Source organism: Pinus tabuliformis, chromosome 9, assembly GCF_031772625.1.
Source record: "Pinus tabuliformis cultivar Carrire ecotype Pingquan chromosome 9, CPIR1, whole genome shotgun sequence".
NCBI lineage: Eukaryota > Viridiplantae > Streptophyta > Pinopsida > Pinales > Pinaceae > Pinus > Pinus tabuliformis.
Window position 1 is genome coordinate 1467415211 of NC_142307.1, and position 21866 is coordinate 1467437076.

Sequence of the window (21866 nt, forward strand, 5' to 3'; positions counted from 1 at the left end):
ATTTTTTGTATATATACCGCCCCACAGAACATATTTGGGGTTGGTTGGTTGATAATCCTCATTCTAGACTTGCGCTGTATACTTTGAGAGCTCTATAATCAAAGACTGCTGGAATGCTTTGGATGAAGAACTGTCTGTTGTGTTATTTAATGGCCAAAGAAAGACAGTGGAATTCCTATGCTACTCCGTGGCTCAATAAGTGTTTTATTACCTCTGTCTATAGTTTATATATGTTTACACCACCATTGTGTTACCATCTAAATAGCAAGAAAGAAGAATAGCTTAGGCTTTGCTTGACTGCACTCTATGCTCAGTTCTTGTTATTTCTATATGTTTTCTTCAGAAATGGTTATGAATATGCATACTTAAATGATCATGTTTACCCTGTTTCTTTCACATATGACTGTTATTTAGGAATTCTTGACTGCTCCTAGACAAGCTTTCATTCACCTTCCCTCTCTGTTAGCTAATGAAAGATTCTTAGTTGCCTTTCATCTCTGACCTTCATTCCATCTTTATTCCAGCTTGATATTGTTCTATGTGTAGCTATCCTGCTCTGTATTCCTCTTGTGACCAAGAAAACGCAACAACAAGCCCTAATCCATGACTCCATGCCCAATGGTTTGAACTTCTCACACTATGCATCCCAACTCTGCTTGAAAACATCATCCTTCCCACCAAAATCAAAACAAAACCCATGTACACCATAACTAGCCTAAAATCAACCCAAAACAAAGCTAAATTTTAAAGAGAGAGCCCTCTCTGACTGCAGGTAGGCTAGGACCTGCAGCCCAAAGATTGGTTTGTGGTTACCTCGGCCGTATCCCTTAAGGAGCCAAGGGACAACCTGAGTGATAACATCATTGGCGACTCCACTGGGGATCTTATTTAGAAAATTCAAAAAAACAAGTTAGAAGTTGGCTCCCAAGAAGAAAACACGTAATACTAGGTCAAATCCAAACCCAAATCCACCAGCTGTTTTTGAAAATCCCAATTTAATCTCTAGAAACCTTAGCAAACAAAAACAAGAAGAGTTTGCTGATTCTAGTCCTGAAACAGTTCAGCCAAGCTGTTTTCCAACCCCTGTTAAAGTTTTGTTTCGTTCAACCCCTACTTCCCCTTGTTCTTCATTCACCTCTCCAAGCACCTTTTCCACACCTCCATTCACTGCGCACATTACCACCACTGTTATTACAACTGTTCCAGCTGTTCCAGTCATTCCACTTATCCCTGTAAATATGGCTAACAGATATGCACCTTTACAGTTACCTGCAAATCCAAGGGCTATGCCTCAGGATTATCAACCCAAAATCACATATTTTGATGCTACTGGTTCGGCACAGCCCTGCAACATACCAAGAAAATGCAAGGCTATTTTGAGAGTTATGAAATAGATGATGATAGTGTAAGAATGAAGATCTTTGTCCAAAGTTTAACAGGAGATGTAAGGCCCTGGTTTAGAGCTCTTCCTGCAAATTCTGTAGCTGACCCAGAGGCCCTTTACCAAACATTTCTTAACAGATGGGAGAAGAAGAAGGGCCCTCTGCACATATTATCCGAGTATGACACTATCAAAAGAGGCCCTCAAGAAGATGTATTCGACTATTGTGCCAGGTTTAACAATGTTTACAACGCTATTCCACAAAACCTTAGACCTCCACCTGATCTTGCTTTATACAAATTCCCTGATGGATTTGTTTCAAACATGGCTTATCAGTTAAGGGAAAGAGCCCCTCAAACCTTAGCAGACATGCAGAATGTAGTTGTTAGTGTGGAGGCAAATCTGATTGCCAAGTGAAATAGAGCAAGAGCTAAGAGAAGAACCACTTTTAAAGATGAACCTTCAGCCTTTGAGCAAAAATTGGACACAATCATCAAAGGTATGGACAACTTTGAAAATAGAATGGGAACTATTGAAAGAAAAGCCTCATGGGAAGGACAACAAAACAATCCTATCAGAAATCCAAACTTTAGAAAAAATCAGAACCCAAACCTTGGAAGGGCAAGTCCTAACCATGATATAAGACCTCCTTTTCATGAAAACTATGCTGAAGCATCCACATCTAGTGAGCAGATAGAGGACACTCACATAAACTTGATGGGTTTGAAGAGTGAACAACAAGTATTTCGAACCCAAGAAGACCAAGATGACCATGATATAAATCAATTTTAGACCAAGTCTGGAGAGTCATTTAACTTCAAACAAGGCTATGATTCAGTTGTCTATGAAGTCCATAAACAATACAAATTGAGAACAAGAACCATTGATGTGTCTGATCCCATCAAGCCAAAGGATGCCAAGCAACCTAAGAAAGTAAAAGACAAGGCTGCTATCACAAAACCTGCTGATAAAACAGACCCAAAATTAAAAGAAGTGACCATAGAGGATGTATCTGACATGCAGCCCTCTAATAACCAGCCTTTTGTATCCTTTCCCTCAAAAGACAATGTAAATAGCACTCCTCAAAGCCTTCCCAAAACAGAACAATCTCAAGAAATCACTGATAACCAAGAGAAGATCACTGAAGATACAATTGAAAAGGGAAAATTTGCCAGTCACAATACTAAAACACAGTCAGAAAAACCTTTTGATTTAGAAGCAGAAATTGGTAAATTAAAGATATCTATTCCTCTCTCTGAGCTTGCCAAACATGACGTGTACAGACAACAAATCAAAAGATCACTGCAAATGCTAGAGAACGGGGATGATGTTAATGTCTTAGATAATCAACCTGAATTACTTTTTGGTCCTGAAGTCAATGGTAAATCAGGACATGGAGCTGTTCTACCTTTTTATGTCAGTTTGCACATTCATGATAAAGTGTTGCACAATGCTATGTTTGATTCAGGTGCTTCACACAATCTAATGCCCAAAGCTATAATGGAGAAGCTAAACCTTGATGTCACTAGACCCTACAAAGACTTATTCTCATTTGATTCTAGTCAGGTCAAGTGTTTAGGCTTAATCAAAGACCTTTGTGTGTCTTTAGTCCAATTTCCCAACAAAACGATCCTAATGGACGTGGTGGTTGCTAACATTCCACCAAAGTATGGCATGCTCTTATCAAGATCTTGGGGAGCAAAACTCCAAGGATCTCTCCAACTAGACCTCTCCTATGCCACTATTTCAGTCTTTGGGCAACCAAAGAGACTGTATAGAGAAACACTGATGAAGTATGTGGTAAGTAGTGAGGAAAAACCCCAAAACTTTCCCATTTACTCAATCCATTCTGATATGGATTCCTTCATATTGTTCAATGATGATAGCTGCCCTCCCACGGATGAGAAGCCTTTGCCTTTAGAACAGGAAACATGCATCAATCAAGAGTCTGTTGCCCATACCCGTGAAACTGTTAAAACAATTAGTGCAACCAGCATACAAGAAGAACCACATGAAGCACAAAACCTAGGTCCGCCCAATCCTAAAATGACTGAAACTCTTAATAGTAACCACAAGCAAGAAATCACATGGTATTTAGAGTTTGATGGTTATGTTAATAAGCTAGGAGCAGGGGCAGGAATATGGATTCACAATATACATAACAGCCATGCAGAGGGTCATGCTTACAGACTAAATTTCAAATGCACCAACAACATGGCAGAGTATGAGGCTCTTCTTTTATGCCTTAAACTGCTCAAAGCTCTTGGAGCTGCAAAAGTGTCCATTCTAGGTGACTCTGATTTGATCATTCAACAGATGAAAGGTAACTTTGTTACTAATGACAATAGGCTAAGAGCTTATAGGTCTGCTACCACAGAAATACTCAATTCCTTCACCGAATCCAAGCTTGCTAAGATTTCTAGAAGCCATAACATGCATGCTCATAGTCTAGCTACTTTTGCTAGCACTTGCAAGCTGCCCTTTGAGCCCAATCACCACTTTACTGCTGAGATAAAGCACAGGCCTGCTGTCCCTAACAATATCAAATATTGGCAAGTGTTTGAGGATGATGCTCAAATCAACAATTTTCTTACCTTACAGCAAGAATTCTCAAGCTTAAACATTGATGAAGATGCCATGGATGACCCACAACAGCAAATGAGCCAAAATGAGCAAACTATAACAGCTGAAGCAGTAAATCAAATGTTGCACCCAACCATTTTTGATGAGAAAAACATGCAAGAGCTGAAGCAAATGCATTTAGATGAAATAGCTGAAGCAGAGGCCGAAGTGATTGATTTAAAAGACAATTTTCTACCTGCTGGCCTCACTCCATTAGAAGACATATTTGATTCAAACGATGTCCCCAAAAAGCCAAAGATGCAGCCCTTAAACGTTGTTGTGGAAGACTGTAATATTAGGACAGCAGAGAAGCCCAAAATGATTAAATTGTCCAAGTATTTGCCTCCCGATCAAAAACCAAAATATGTTGATTTATTTAAAGAGTTTCAAGATGTATTTGCTTGGAGTTATGAGGACCTTAAGTCCTATGACCCCTCTGTTATTCAACATACCATTCCCTTAAAGCCAAATCAAAAGCCCTTCAAACAGAAACTAAGGAGAATCAATCCTGTGCTTCTCCCTTTGATTGAGAAAGAAGTGAAAAGAATGTTTGAGGCTGGTATCATAGCACCCATTAGATTTTCGGAATGGGTATCCAATCTTGTTCCCACAAGGAAGAAAACAGTGGAGATTAGACTATGTGTGGACTTAAGAAATCTGAACCAAGTCTCCCTTAAAGATCACTACCCACTGCCAAAAATGGACCACATTCTACAAAGAGTAGTGGGGTATTCAAGAATTTCTTTGCTAGATGGCTTTTCAGGTTTTAATCAAATACTTGTTCACCCAGATGACCAAGACAAGAAAGCCTTTACAACACCGTGGGGAACCTTTAAATATGTGAAAATGCCTTTTGGACTAAAGAATGCAGGTGCTACCTTTCAAAGGGCCATGGACATTGCATTTGCCAAGGAAATCCATGATTTCCTAGTGGTTTACCTTGATGACCTTACTCCTTTCTCAAAATCTGATCAAGAGCACCTTAAACACCTAAGGAAAGTGTTCCTAACCTGTAGGAAATATGGCATTTCCTTAAATCCTAAGAAATCTCTCTTCGGCTTAGAAGAAGGCAAATTGCTAAGCCATATCATTTCAAAAGATGGAATTAGAATAGATTCGGAAAGAATCCAAGCCATTTTGCAAATCCCTTATCCGAGAAACAACAAAGAATTGCAAGCATTCCTAGGAAGGATCAATTTCCTAAGGAGATTTATCCCAAACTTGGCCGAGCTGATAAGAATGCTAAATAACATGTTAAAGAAGGATTCCAAGGTAAAATGGACTTTAGAGGCCAAGCAAGCCTTTGAGGGCATAAAATCTGCCTTAACCCAAGCCACAGTCCTCACAAGTCCTCAATTTGATAAGGATTTCATCATTTTTTCATTTGCATCTGAACACACCATTGCTACTGTCCTTTTGTAGAAAGATGATCAGGGAAATGAAAAGCCAATTGCATTATTCAGCCGAGCCCTTAGAGATGCACCCTTTAAGTACCAAATCATGGAGAAGCAAGCATATGCCCTTGTTAAAGCAATCAAAGATTTCAGAATTTACATTTTATATTCACATGTGATTGCTTATGTGACAAATGCTGTTGTAAAAGATATATTAACTCAAGAGGGCATAGAAGGCAAAAGAGGCAAATGGATTGCCAATATCCTTGAGTATGACATTGAGATAAAACCCACTAAGCTGATAAAGGGACAAGGTTTAGCCAAACTGATGTCCGAAACCAATTTTCAAGCCTTAGACATTAATCAACTGGACAATGAACAGGAGCTGGCGACTCCACAGATCAGTGAAGATTTTTTGCAATCCCCATGGTATGCTGATATATGTTTTATATTGTTAAACCTGTGTGCTCCTCCAGGGTTATCCAGAACCAAAAAGAGATTTTTAAAGATGAAATCGTCAAAGTTTTGTGTCTTAGATAGTGCCCTGTTTTGGAAAAATCATGAAGGAATATTGCTAAATTGTCTAACTATGAATGAAACTGACAGTGTCATGAAAGAATTTCATGCAGGGGACTATGGAGGGCTCTTATATTGGAATTCCACTGCTGATAAGATACTAAGGGATGGTTTATATTGGCCCTCTTTATTTGCTGATGTGAGAAAGTTTGTTGTTTCATGCCACAAATGCCAAATCTTTGAAGGCAAAAGAAAGCTTCTGCCCTTGCCCCTTAAGCCCATTTCAACCGAGAAGCCTTTTCAACAATGGGGTCTTGACTTCATTGGAGAAATCCATCCATCCTCTTCTGGCCAGCATAAGTGGATTCTAACAGCCACATATTACTTTACCAAGTGGATTGAGGCCATCCCATGTAGGCAAGCCAATGACTCCACCATCATCCAATTCCTTGAAACCAACATTTTGTCCAGATTTGGCTGTCCTAAGAAGATCATTACAGATAACGTTGTTGCCTTCAAGTCCAAGAAAATGATCAGTTTTTGCCACAAATTCCACATTACCTTAGGTCACTCCACAACCTATTACCCTCAAGGTAATGGCTTGGCCGAACCATCCAACAAGAGTCTGATTAACATCATTAAGAAAGTCTTGGATGAGAACAAGAAGAACTGGCACAAAAAGCTTGTAAATGCCCTATGGGCAGATAGATTGTCAACCAAGAGATCCATTGGGATGAGCCCATATGAGTTAGTCTATGGCATGGAGGCCAAGTTCCCCTCTTCTTTGGGAATCTCTGTTATCAAATTGCTGCAAGAGATTTAGGCAGAGCCAAATGATATCCAAAGAAGAATAAACCAAACCATCCATTTGCAGCAAACAAGAGAGAAAGTGTATGACAGAGCTCAGATTTTACAAGGGAAGCTCAAGAAAATGTTTGACAAAAGAACCATGGCTGAATATTTCTACATAGGCAACAAAGTCTTAAGATGGGATTCTAGGAGAGAGGACAAAGGGAAACATGGCAAATTTGACTTTCTTTGGAAAGGACCTTATGTCATACATGCTGTACAAGGCAACAACACATGTTTTCTGAAGAGTTTGGATGGCAGCACAGCTGAAGAAGGCCCTGTCAATGGCCGAATGATAAAGCACTATCATGATCCCTTTTGTTGAACGCAACACAGCTCTGTATACTATCTGCACATTAATATTTGTATTTTCAACACTTCTTTTATAGCAGGCCAATAAGAGGGAACAACGCAACAAATTTTGAAGTAAAGATCAAAGAAAGCTCTATTTCAGATCTCTGTTTTTGAAATAATTCCAAAGAAATGCTCAAGCAGATTTCAATATGTTTATAAGCACCCAAAAGGCAAAAAGCAGAGCCGTAATTTTTTCTGCAATTCAGCTCAAAAGGATACTGCATATCAGCTTATAAGAATTCAGTCAAAGGCATTGAGAAGAAGGAGAATTTCAGTTTACAGCAACAATTGAAGATCAAGGCATTCTGACCTGCTGTTCTTGGCTTTTCATCTTGAAAAACCATCCCCAAGTGGAGCCACTGTTAGCCTCCTATTGCAATAGGTTTCATATTTCATGATTGACTGTTTTACATGCCAAATATGTCATCTTTTCATGCTGCAAGGTTCCATATTTCCAAGAAGTTCCATTTTGAAGAATCATACCATTTTTGAAGAGTTTTACAGTTAAGGGAAAGCCAAACAGCTTAATCTTGGCTTCCCTAGGTTTAAATTGCTTGTTTTAGAAGATAGAGAATGAATATCTGTCCAAACAGCTTAAGCTTGGTAGATGAGTATCTAGGTAGAGAAATGAAGGAGCCCAACTGTTTAATCTGGGCCCTTGGAAGAGATAAGGGTACATTTAGATAGGAGGACAGTCAAAAGAAAAAACGGATAATCAGGGTCTGCAAGTCTAAGTGCACCCAATCAAATGGAAGAAAAAAAGCTAGGTGAATTAGGCTGGGTAGGTAGTTTGAGGTTGCAGAAAGCAAGGTTTTGATCACTTGATGTATTGTCAATTACAGCTTGTCTCATCAATGAAAGAAATGCCAAAGCAGTTGTTTGATGGCAGAATTATGGAAGCATGTCTAACTCCCATTCATCCCCCCCCCCCTCAAAGTTTCTTACTAACACCCCTGAAGGACCTTGGGATCTGGCCAACCAGTCCTGTTATCACTTCATTTTTGTAAAATACTAAGTCAAGCTTTGACTTTCTTCAATAAAAAGAAGCCACATTTCTTGTGTAAAAATCATTTCTCCACATTCCATTCACTTCTTATGTCTAAACTTAACCTCTGCCCTACTCTTTCACCTCGCAAACTCATATTAACTTCTAATTCTATTTATATAGCTCCCTAACCTATGTTCCTATCCCTATTGCTACAAAAAGCTACATAAAATTCCAAAAAAATAATTAATATTCCCACCCCATGGCACTATAGCCTTATAAAGCAGTCTTGGGAAATAGTAGTCCATCTGGGACTATTATGAACCCATTCGCGTCCTAACCTTGGAATTAACCTGGCCTCTAGTTAGGTTAATAGCCTATACCTACCCCTCTACCCTTGTATTTTTCCCATTTTTCCCTCCCCTTTCGTTTTATATAGTTGGTGTCTAAAGGCTTTGTTAGACATTAAATTATTTTTCTATGTCCACGCAGAAACCCACAATTCTGCGTTAACCAAAGTTCGAAAGCCCCCGTCGTGCAATATTAATTTAATATTCGGGCGGGCCCTCGAGTCGCAACGAGCCCGTATGTTAATAGCCCACCAGCGCGCAGTTCCGTCCACCGTCGGATCGGGCCCTCCCCATCCGACGATCCTCGGCGATTTCGGAGCCACCCCGACGTTCGACAGTTAGCTCCCGATAGCATAGTGGTTTCTTCGCCGTACAGAAGATGCGTGTCTCCACGCTATTGCATCGGAGCCCCTCTGACACATACCGCCCCCGTACAGAAGGCGGTCCGATAAAACCACAAACTGCCTTCTGTCTCTCCGCCCCTGACATCAGCGCCACGTCGCCGCTCACGTCACCCTGCCGTACTGCCATGTCATCCGCCACCTGTCCTCCGCTGACGTCACTTCCACATCACCCTGCCGTACCTGGGAGCTGCTGATGACGTCATGTTGAAGTCATCACAGAAAAGGCACAAAGGGCGAGAATCGCGTCAAAGGATGCCTAAATCAAGAAATAGAGGCAGTTTTCGATGCGCGAGTAGCGCTTAGCTCTAATCACACATCGCTAAAAAAAATTACTCAAAAAGGAGAGCTTCCTATTGCTCGGCTACCTGCAAAACCCAAAAATTTGCAAGAGGCAACGCTGGAAACAGAGAACTAAAGAAAAGGCAGCAGGCAGAGGGAGTCAAGATATGACTACGGCAATTTTATAAGAAGGCCAAGTATGCATACCAAAAGTAGGATAACAAAGCAGTGACTCAGCGAAGCACCAGGGCAGCAGGCCCGAAAAACACAAATTAAAAGCACAGCCTCAGCCGACTCAGTTGATCCCAAAAGTCTAAATTCTCTGACAGAATGGATAGCTATTACCCTAAATATCTACTGCACCATTTACTCTTTCATCTACTATTCCTCATGGGTTGGTAAAGAAGTTATGAGTTATTAACTCATCAACTAGATATTTTGTAACTCATTTTATGTATATATACCGCCCCATAGAACATATTTGGGGTTGGTTGGTTGATAATCCTCATTCTAGACTTGTGTTGTATACTTTGAGAGCTCTATAATCAAAGACTGTTGGAATGCTTTGGATGAAGAACTGTCTGTTGTGTTATTTAATGGCCAAAGAGTGACTGTGGAATTCCTGTGCTACTACATGGCTCAATAAGTGTTTTATTACCTCTGTTTACAGTTTATATATGTTTACACCACCATTGTGTTACCATCTAAATAGCAAGAAAGAAGAATAGCTTAGGCTTTGCTTGACTGCACTCTATGCTCAGTTATTGTTATTTCTATATGTTTTCTTCAGAAATGGTTATGAATATGCATACTTAAATTATCATGTTTACCCTGTTTCTTTCACATATGACTGTTATTTAGGAATTCTTGACTGCTCTTAGACAAACTTTCATTCACCTTCCCTCTCTATTAGCTAATGAAAGATTCTTAGTTGCTTTTCATCTCTGACCTTCATTCCATCTTTATACCAGCTTGATATTGTTCTATGTGTAGCTATCCTGCTCTGTATTCCTCTTATGACCAAGAAAACACAACAGCAAGCCCTAATCCATGACTCCATGCCCAATGGTTTGAACTTCTCACACTATGCATCCCAACTCTGCTTGAAAACATCATCCTTCCCACCAAAATCAAAACAAAACCCAAGTACACCATAACTAGCCTAAAATCAACCCAAAACAAAGCTAAATTTTAAAGAGAGAGCCCTCTCTAGCTGTAGGTAGGCTAGGACCTGCAGCCCAAAGATTGGTTTGTGGTTACCTCGGTCGTATCCCTTAAGGAGCCAAGGGACAACCTGAGTGATAACAGAAGCAACCTGAAGGTTTTGTGGTGAAGGGTAGGAAATAACTGGTATGCAAGTTAAAGAAGTCTCTGTATGGGTTAAAACAGTCACCAAGGATGTGGTATCAGAAATTTGATACATTTATATGGGGACTTGGCTTCACCAGAAGCAAAGCATATCACTGTGTGTATTTTAAATTAATTGGTGACCATGTTATTTATCTAGTCTTGTATGTGGATGATATGTTGTTGGTTGGAAATGACAAAGAAATTATCTAGGATTTGAAGACCCAATTGTCCTCCAAATTTGACATGAAAGATCTTGGTGCTGCAATATATAAGAGATCAGACAAAGAGGAAGCTTTGGTTAAACCAGAGGAAGTATGTCAAGACAATATTTCAGAGGTTTAATATACAGGATAGTAAACTGGTGAAGGTTCATATTCCTATAGGTGTAAAGTTATCTGCTGAATAGTGTCCCAAGACACAAGAAGAGGAAGAGGACATGCCCTTCTTCCATATGCAAGTGCATCGGTAGCCTGATGTATGCGGTGGTCTGTACTAGACCAGACATTGCACATGCAGTGGGAGTATTGAGCAGGTTTATGTCAAAACCAAGGAAGGAGCACTGGACAGCAGTGAAGCGGGTTTTCAGATATTTGCGTGGCACTAGTGATTATGGTTTGTGCTACCAAGGAAGACCAGGATTAGACAGAGTGTTGGATATTCGTGGCTTTGTTGATGCAGACTGGGCTGGAGATCTAGACCATAGAAGATCTACAAATGGGTATGTGTTTAACCTATTTGGAGGTGCAGTCAGTTGGATGAGTAAGAAACAATCTGTAGTGGCACTATCAACTACAGAGGCAGAATACATGGCAGCCACTCATGCAAGCGAGGAGGCAATTTGGTTGCAGAGATTGTGTTCAAGTATGGGGTTAGTACAAGGAGCTATAAGGATAGACTATGACAGCTAAAGTGCAATTTTCTTGGCAAAGAACCCCACATATCATTTAAAGACAAAGCACATTGATGTTCAATATCACTTTGTGAGGGATATGATAGAAGACAAAAAGGTGTTGCTGGTAAAGGTGGACATTTTGAAGAATACTGCAGATGCCTTGACAAAATCTGTGAGCTCTGAGAATTTCTCTTGGTGTAGAGAAACAATGGGCATTGCAGGGCTGGATAAATGACTAAGCTCTCTTGTGGCCCCTCGTAGAAAGAAAACAACAAGTGGGAGAATGTTGGGTTGTGCTATATTCTTTCCACGACTAGCCCACGTAGTTAACCAGGAGGGTTAGAAGGGGGACGGAGCCCCCCCTTCATTGCGCCAATTGCATAGTGGGGGGGTCATAGGGGGTTTGAGGGGTGTAGGTAACCCCACTTTATGGGGTCCGGGGCAAAGCCCCAAAAAATTTTAGTTTTGGACCCTATGTTAGGTTGCACAAACCCACCTATGGTTTTGTGCATGATTTTTGCACATGGTTTTGGACGCGATGGTTTTCATTCCATGGTTTTGGACGCGATGGTTTTCGATCCATGGTGTTGGATGCTTCGACATGTATAAATATGTATTGTAACATTGAAAAGAACATAATGAAAAATCAAGGTGGTAGTCTCGGTTTTAGGATCCAGGGGAAAATATCTGTGTATATGTGTTTTATGTGTTATGCTCTCGCATTGTTTATTTTTTGTCTTTTAGAATTCGTATACAGGTAATTTCTGTACGGGGGTAAAACCTACAGAGAGAGAGGGAGAGAGAGAGAGAGGGAGAGAGGGAGAGAGAGAGAGAATTTTGAGGGAATGAGATAGAGAGACAAAGAAGGAGAGATGGAGGGAGATATGAATATAGATGGCAGGGGAATAGAGAGGGAAGAAGGGAGAGATATAGAGAGGGAGGGACAAGAAGAGAGAGAGAGAGAACACAACACAAATATGGAGGGGGAGAGAGGGAAGAAGCAAAAGACACATAAAGACAAATACAAATATTATATAGTATTATATAATATTGAACATTATTAATCATAGAGGAAGATGAAGTAAGGATTTTATGAAAGGTAAAAGAAGTTGTATTTAGAAACCCAAGAATATTTTGTTTTTTCACTAAAATAAATGCATTAATTTCAATATAGATGTTTATTCCTAATCCTATTTAATAAATTGCACTTGATACATTAATTTCAGTGTAGTTGTTGATTTCTAATCCTATTTGCTTGCTTGAATTCGATGTGTTGATTTTAGTGTGGATATTGATTTCTAATCCTATTTGATTGCTTGCACTAGGTGCATTGATTTTAGTGTAGATGTTGATTTCTAATTTAATGTAACAAGATGTATGTTGTATGTTAATTTTAAAGTAATTATATTAATATTGTGCATTGATTTTAGTGTAAGCATAACAAAAATATTGACATCGTGTGTTGAATGTTGTGTTACAATAATTCAACCGTAAATAAATACTTGAATTTTCACCTTAAATAAAATGTTTACTTACCTAAAATGTTTTCTTCTTGAAACTATAAACTATTTGTAATTGACTACATTCTTGTTATTCCCATTGTCCATCATTCAACATTGTAGTCACTTTTCATTCAAACGAGGTAATAGAAAATGACTATCATTGAAACTTAATTGGGTTTTAACACTCCATTAGTCATAATGAATGACTTTGGAGAAAAATACTCTTAATATTGGATAGCAAGAGAGACAAGGTATGACGTTTACTATAATGGTTCGATTTAAAGATTTGAATGTTCTATGATTTCAACCACCCTTTTCATATGACTCACATGAACATATGGCAAAACTAATAAGTGTGACAGTAAGAGAAATAAAAGAAAATAGTTTGAAATTGATCACAAGGAAGACTAATTGTAATTGACTACATTCTTATTATTCACATGTTCTATCATTAAACAATGCTACATTGTCACTTTGCATTCAATCTTTTTATTTATGAATAGTTTTTCATCATTCAAATTATTAATAGTACCCATCATCTCAAAAAACTAAGGTAACCGAGAAAAAATAAAATTAAAGTGACCAGACTAATCTTAAACATATTTAACATATTTAAAATTATCAAAATAACTAATTTAAAAAAAAAAAAAAAAAATTGTGTGATTGTGCATGACTAAAAACAACCTAGATCCATCAAGTGCTGAGAAGGCTCAAGTCTCTCGAGGTACAAAACTTTCCTCAAGTTTTGCACTCAAAAAAGAGGTTTGCACCTCAAGAGATTTGATCCCTCTCGATGCTTGATGGATATAGGGTTAAGATGGATCTAGGTTGGTTATTAGATCATTACAAGGTTATAAGTACCATGAGGTGTAGACCAGTTGGTTTGTGTGGTGCGTGATTCCAATCAAGTCTCAAAGTTCAAATCTCATGGAGAGGGGTTTAGGGTAGGAGCTAACTATGGGGGTTACATTTTTCTAAAGGGACATCAAGGGTAGCCCAAGTCTTACCAAATATTGGAAATAGCATCCTTTTTTTGGCCTATGCTATCTCTAGTGATGAAAATAAAAGTACCCTAGATTTACTTCTTACAAATTTAATTTATCTCTCTAGATTGTTGATATATTTGTTCTTCATTACTTCCATTACAAGCTTCTTATTTGTTTTTAGTTTTATTATTAGATTCTTTCCTATCATATTTAGGTTTGATTCCCTTTATTGAAGTTCTAATTTACTAGAAAAATAAAGGTAGTTGTAAAATTTGGAACATGCTCGACTTTTGAAAAAATGATAGAGGTTTAAAGTAGGTGGTGTTGAGAAGCTTTATATTTGGTTGTTTCCTTTTCTTGTCTTTGTATTGATCATTTTTGGCAATGACAAATCTACATTGAATCTAAAATATAACGAGTTTAGATTTTTTAAAAGTATGTCAACATCCTACAAAGCATAGCTACCTTTATTATTGATTGTACTATAGTGGGATACCCATACTGCTTTGAAAAAAAATAGAATTATTGCTAATTAAGAATTAGCATTTCCAATGCTTATAATTTTATTATAATAATTAAGGATGAGAGTCCCTACCAGGGTTGGAATTTGATGAGCATTTGGCCCGTTAGAGGCCATTTTCCCCGTGAAATACGTTGAAATGACCATCAGACCTGATGCGGTTTGAAGGGTGCAGAACGTATTTTCGAAGGCTTATAATTTTTTTTAAACGTTATAAATATCTTATCTAGAGACTGATACCTTCCCATTTGACGTTTGTCTTCACTCCCACCTGGGAATGGATGAAATACTATCTTAAAATTTTATATTGGAATTATTATAAGCTATTTTCCTTTTAGTTTATTATTATTATTATTATTTTGATTGTATATGTTTGATATAGAAAATTAAAATTTAGAAATTTTTTTCTTTTATATATGTGTGTTTTTAAAAATTTAATATGATGATTATTATTAACTATTTTTTTTTTTTGGAATTTAGTGATCTATTTTTTAATGAGATTGTAGTTTTGTGCTCTTTAAATAACTTTTTTCAATGTATAAATCAATTCAGTATGTTTAAAAATCCCTCCAATATTAAACAATTAAAATTTAATAAATTTAATTGTTGTTTTATTTACGATTTAGTTAAAAACATATTTGAAATACATTTAGTGAACTACACTCCATAATATTTTAATATTTTTGTCTACTTCTTTAACATATTGATAAAATGATTATGCTTTTTTTATGATGTTTTAGTTAAAAACATTAGTGAATTGATCTCCATAATATTTTAATAAATTTTTTTTATCTTTTCTAACATATTGGGAAAAATGATTATAATTCAATTGTCAAACTCACATTAAGGATAATCATCCCTAGTGGACATCCATAATGCAGGTTGACTCATCATAGTTATTCAAGAAAAACCATGCCCTAGTGGTGGTCTGGTCTGGTTTTCACTCTTACCAAATGCCTCTACATCTTGGGACATTAACTTGTTTGCTTATGTCCCATAAACTCAAACTCTTAGCCAAACAAAAGCAATTTTAAGACATGCTCTAGACCTAATTTTTTTATTATCAACAATTCCAATTTATAAACACAATTCTTTTATAAAATTTGTAAAAAGTGTGCATATATTTAACTATTGTCGTTGTTTGTGTTTTACTCCTCTATCCATCACTAACGAGATGTTTTATGAAATGCGTACTTGAAATAAGTTAAAATCCAATTTATTAATTGTAAAATTTGACCATAAGAAGGAAATGAATCTAAAACATCACTAGAAACCATTTATTAAAATTAATAAATGTAGAAATGGTGTTGAAGAACTCAATTGTAAACATGATGATAATGTAGATATCTTACCTTGGAAACCTTTTCGACAAAACTATCTAGAAATGGCCTTTGTTTGGCTCTTTTTATGCTTTAAGAATTATTACAAATAGAAATTATAAACTTGTAGATAAAGATTTTGTGTATTTTTACTCCTAGGCTTCACATTCTTAGTCTTTCTCTATTTTCTTTTGTGCCATTAATATTGCAAGATTTCAATTTTCCATGGGTAAATCTATTTAGGCCCCTTTTCACCTTTGATTGATTCCCTTCCTTGTTGATGCAACTTGAGGTGCATGTGAGTGGATCATTCGAATTGAAGGGAGCTCTGTAGTGAATTTGAATGTGCACATACACAAAAGGAAAAACATATTTTCATTCAAGTAGGAATTAAAATACATCCAACTTGTGCAAAAGCACCTATAGCATAAGAACATACAACCACAGAAAATGGATCTGAGACCATTCAACAAAGGTTATTACCTAGTCTCCTTAAATATATGTCCACAAAAACAAGTGATCAATAAGCATATAGCCTATAGAGAATTTATATCAAATAATGTGTATATATAATGTGGATACAGATATGCCCACAACAGAACAAATTGGGCTTAGTTTAAAATGTTTTTTTCATGATGAGATCTCATCAGGTGCTCGATCTAGTATGCTTGAATTCTCGTAGGTGTCACCCAGACATTCACTATGTTCACTTTTGGGAAAAGGGGAAAAACATACATATTTCATACTCCTTAGAAGGAATGTCATTCAATAACTCACAATTTGTTCATTTGATCAAGGTAAGTTGGATTAGAATCAAAGTCCAAATAGTTTCCTTGAAATCTAATGAACATGCATTTATCTCTTATGGAAACATCAGTAAAAATGAAACAAACATTCAATTCATGAGTGTGCTAGTGCGTCATCAAACCTACATAGCCAAAAGCACAAAACCTCTTCCTTGTCATAATGAATTTGGACCACAATCCTGCTTGTTGCCATTTTCTCTCCCTGAGTGTATTCACCACCCATCCTTATTGGATTATTTGGGTTGTCACAGTGTCACCGACTCAACACTCACTTATAAAAGTTATCATATGTCACAGTGTCACCTGTGGAACAATGGAAGTGTCACTTCAACTACAGTCTGCACTAGATCTTTAGTGTCTCAACATATCACTTAAAATCTATGAAAGATCTGGCTCATGAAGAACAACATCTACTGCCACTTATGAAATATTAAAACACTTTTAATACACTATGCTTGCTTGACTACAAACTCTCCATGGTGGACCCCCACATTGATTCCATGTGATTATGGTTGTGGAGAGGACACATAGGATACACCATCTTATAGTTTCACTTTGTTGGTCATCTTATATGTCCCATAAGATCTCCTTAGTCATATCTTATATATACAAATGCTATGGCATGTCTTGGTTAAGGACATTTGACTTCAGAGTTATGGATAATTTATTGTTAGTGTTTCATACAATTTCAAACCAAAATTCAGAATTCAATAAGTCATTTGTTTCTTATGGTCATTTTGTTTTTCTCTTATCATAAATATGTAAAAAAAATTAACATAACTTTGTTATTGAAAGATGACCTTTTAATCAAACTTTCATCAATGAAAGATTAATTTATTATCAAAACATCACTCTTGAAGGGAAAAATTCTAAACATAATGCTTCTTAAAAAGAAAAATAAATACCTAAAACATAAAAAAAAAATTGTATGATACTAAAGACGAATCCAAATTCTAACCATGATCCCTACTTTATCCTTTGTCCTTTGTGTTTAACATTAATGTAACTACAAGAAAGTGCCATTGAAAGTGTACGCATCATAACGTTAAGTTTCTTTTGATGAGCGATTTGAACCCTAGAATATAGCTAATATTTAATTGAAAGCATGCAGATCCTTTCCGATCAACCATGATTGGAAAATAAGAGGGTAACTATTAAGCTGAACCTTCGATGATAACTTTGATATAATATTTTTTTTTAATTATGAATTGCATCGATTTTAAGTATTTATGCTTTTTTATTTTGAAGGATAAATGTATAACTCTAGGAAGAGATTTTAGTGATCATTATTTTTTCATTGCAATCAAAGACCGAAAAACCGAAAGTGGTGTGGAAAACCACCGTGGAATGACCAACCTGGGATCACAATTATGAGATCCACCGTGGTAGTATACATGACCTTATCACCCTGTAATGCACTATATTTTGAACCTTAATATGTTGGGTATATGATTCATATAAGTCCTATATTCATATACGTCTTGTAGTTTAGTTTCAAATTTTTATTTTGTCGCATTATATTATACATTATTAGGTATAAATAAATTATTTTTTCTTAATTATTTATTTTTAAAATTCAACTTAAAATAAATTATATGTGTGTTTTTTACTATAACATTAGTAAATAAATTAGATATTGTCATTTTATTATAATAATATTGAATATGATCTTTGAACATATATATAATGAATTATTGAATCTTTGTATTTTTAATAATAATGTATGTTATATAAAATAAAATTTAATTTAATTGAATTTTATTATGTGTGGCTAAACTAGGACTGAAAGCTTGGTAATTGGTATACTAAATTAGTAAATGACTCGGTTCTTTTAATTATTTAGATATTGTCATTTTATTATAATAATATTGAATATGATCTTTCAACATATATATAATGATTGTATTTCCTTGGTGGCCTTCCATCGGTGAACAAAGGGAATTATGGAATCTTTGTATTTTTAATAATAATGTATGTTATATAATATAAAATTTAATTTAATTGAACTCTATTATGGTGTGGCTAAACTAGGATTGAAATCTTGATAATTGGTATACTAAATTAGTGAATGACTCGTTTTTCTTTTAATCATTTGAAGCAATTAAGCAATTATTATGCATTAACTTCTGTACACAATTATTGTTTCTATTTTGAATTAGATTAACCATTCATTTTTTTATAATAACATGAAATCATTATTATTTTTCTTTATAATTAAACAGTTATTATTCATTAACTTTTGTAGACAACTATTATTTACGTGTGTCAAATTAGATCATTCATTCACTTTTTATGATAGCATGAAAACATTACTATTTGTTTTTAAAGTAGGTTTTCTTTAATTGATAATAGTTAATGATATATAAATATTAAGTATTTATATTTGGTTTTATCTATGTTATAGGTGGAACAACATTGTAAATGTATATTGCATGTACAATTTGATATGTTTTTAATTTTAGGGAATAATGGAAACAAGAACACTCGATAAGTAAATATTTTGATTAATTCATCATCTATTATTTGTTTATAAGTTTATTAGCTACTTATTGTCTAGGACTAGGCTAAGTGCATTTCACATATACATTAAATAAGGGACCCACAACATCAAGAAATTACTAAAACATAGATTACCTTTTGGGAATCATCCATACGGTCCATATAATTCTTAGGGGACTACTATATATATAGATAAGTGATTTGATGATGTGAAATCCTACCCAAGAGAACCTAGATATGATTGGCTTTATGTAAAAATGGATTAACATACACTTTGCACCTGAAGCACATATCCATTAGATGAAATTAATGGGCCTTTCTTGTTGATGACACATGAAGTTGGATATTGACCCGTTTAGTTCATTAACCTTGAGCAAGAACACGGAGATGAGTGAAGTTCATATCCCTCTTAGTATTCATCTGAACCATGAAGACTTGACATGAGAAGTTAAGCCATTGAAGTTTTAAATGGATCAGAAGTATTCATATGTTTGAGAAACCAAAGGGATGCTTGAATCATTTGGATCCAAACCAAGGAATGGAAAAAAGAGACCAATGATATGTTGAAACTACAACCAATAATAATCACTTTAAGTATCTCAAGTTGGGATATGAATTAGGGGAGTATAAGACACCCACATTCAATGGGGTCATTAAAAAAATAAATGCAATGAAAAATTGTTTGGTTAATTTTGATAGGTGCATGTTACTATATAATCTCAATTGCTTGAAAAAAGCTAATTTCATTAGTCGTCAATTGGAAGCTTGATAAAAATTATTGTGATATCATTTGAAAGAGTAGGAAAAAGTAGATGGAGAACATTTCGAGTATATTAAAGTAGGTTGAGCATAAATATTTTTGCAAGGTATATTACCATAAAAAAGGAAGATCAGTATCATTCATTGAAGTAAGGTGGCATGACCAAGAAATAATATGAACAAAGATTCATAGAATTGGACATGTATGCATATGAACTTAGAAATATTCATTAGAGAACTTGAATATCATGTTAGGAATACAGTTTGAACCTTCATTCTAAAGACCTCATTAAAAGTAATACAAAGAACTAGGTTATGCAATGAAAAATATCAATGAAAAAGGAATTAAGTGGTAGAATCAATTAGAGGAACAATCATTAAAAGAGATGGAGGAAGAAGCATGACCAAAAAAAAGTTAATCTAACATTGCCACTTGAATCTAGAAAGGAAGACAGTTCATAGGAAAGATATATGGTTTGCCAACTCCAATATCAAAAGTTTTAAATGTGGGGAATTTGGACAAATATGTTACATGTTCCATTAAATAATGAATCAAAATAGGTTAATATTAAAACATTTGGAGTTAGAAGGCATAAGGTGGGATATAGTTAAAGGATAATTCTATTTATCCAAGGACAACTTTCAAGCAACAATTAGGACTCTCTAGAAAAAAATTGAGGTAACATATCTAGTCAACCTTATATATTTTTATTGATAAAAGAAGTGATAATAATTTTAGATCCCCTATGGGGGTGGCCAATTTTAATCTCGATACTGAGAAATTCCAAGACTTGTGGAAAGTACAAATGGAAAATGACACTAAAAATATGAATCAAATAGGGATTCGACCAACATGAGGTGGACATAGGTGGTTGGATGAGTACCATATGATTTCATGACCTAGATTTAGGATCCTAGGATAAAGTAAGTGGACACAAATAGTTATAACTCCATGAAATTATAGTATATTGTTACAAGAAGATATTTGAATCTATAAACGATGGTATACTAGTTAGAATCATTCAAGAGGATATCATCCCCATGTTAATGAGATTGATATTATATATGAAAGTGTGCATGCAAAGGATGCAAGGATGCCATTACTAATACGACTGAAGAATAAAAGATCCAAGTCTATAAGTGTATCAACCACTAGAGGTAATTGAATTCATGGATATGTTTCCAGAAGAACTCTTAGGGCCAACATTAACTCAAGAATTAAATTACAAAATAGACATGGTGACCCAAGCAACCCCAATATAAAAAATCACCTTATATATTTAGAGATAATGAGATTGGAGAACATAAGTTGCAATTATAATAATTTTTTGGAAAATGGATTCACATATCCTAGTGCATCACCTTGGGGAGTGCTATTTTTTTTGGTAAGAAAAAATGTATGACATTTTACATGTGCATTGATCATAGGCTATTGAACAAAGTGATAATAAAGAACAAGTACCCACTGTAGAATTGATGCTTTGTTAGATCATATTAAAGGAGAAAAAGTGTTTTTAAAGTTGGATCAATGGTCAAGATACCATTAGATAAGAGTGGTAGAAGTCAACATACCCAAGATAATTTGTATAACTAGCTTGGGTATTAAAAAAAATTGGTAGTTTTAATTGGTTTAATCAATGAAAACAAAACTAATGAATGATGTTTTTTAAAGTATCTAGATAAATTTGAGCCAAAGTTCTCTAATGACATACTAATATATTGTTGGAATGAGAAACAACATCAAGATAACCTCCTCATATTTTTGCAAAATCCATGAGAATACAAAATTAAATACTTGGGCACGTCATTTAAAAGAAAAATTATATGTATATGCTAAAAAATTGATAGCTATATCTAGTTGGTCAACTCCAACGAATGCAACCAAGATGAGAAACTTCTTGAGATTATTAGGATATTCTTGGAGATTATTGAGGGTTTATACAATATTATAGGACCTTTGTTGACATTGTGAAGAAAATGAACCAAGTTCCCATGGAAAACCTTACATAAGGAAAGAATTCAAAATATTAAGCAACTTCTCATACTAGCACCAATATTTGTATTTCCTAATTTTGGTATATATTTATTAGTATGCACTG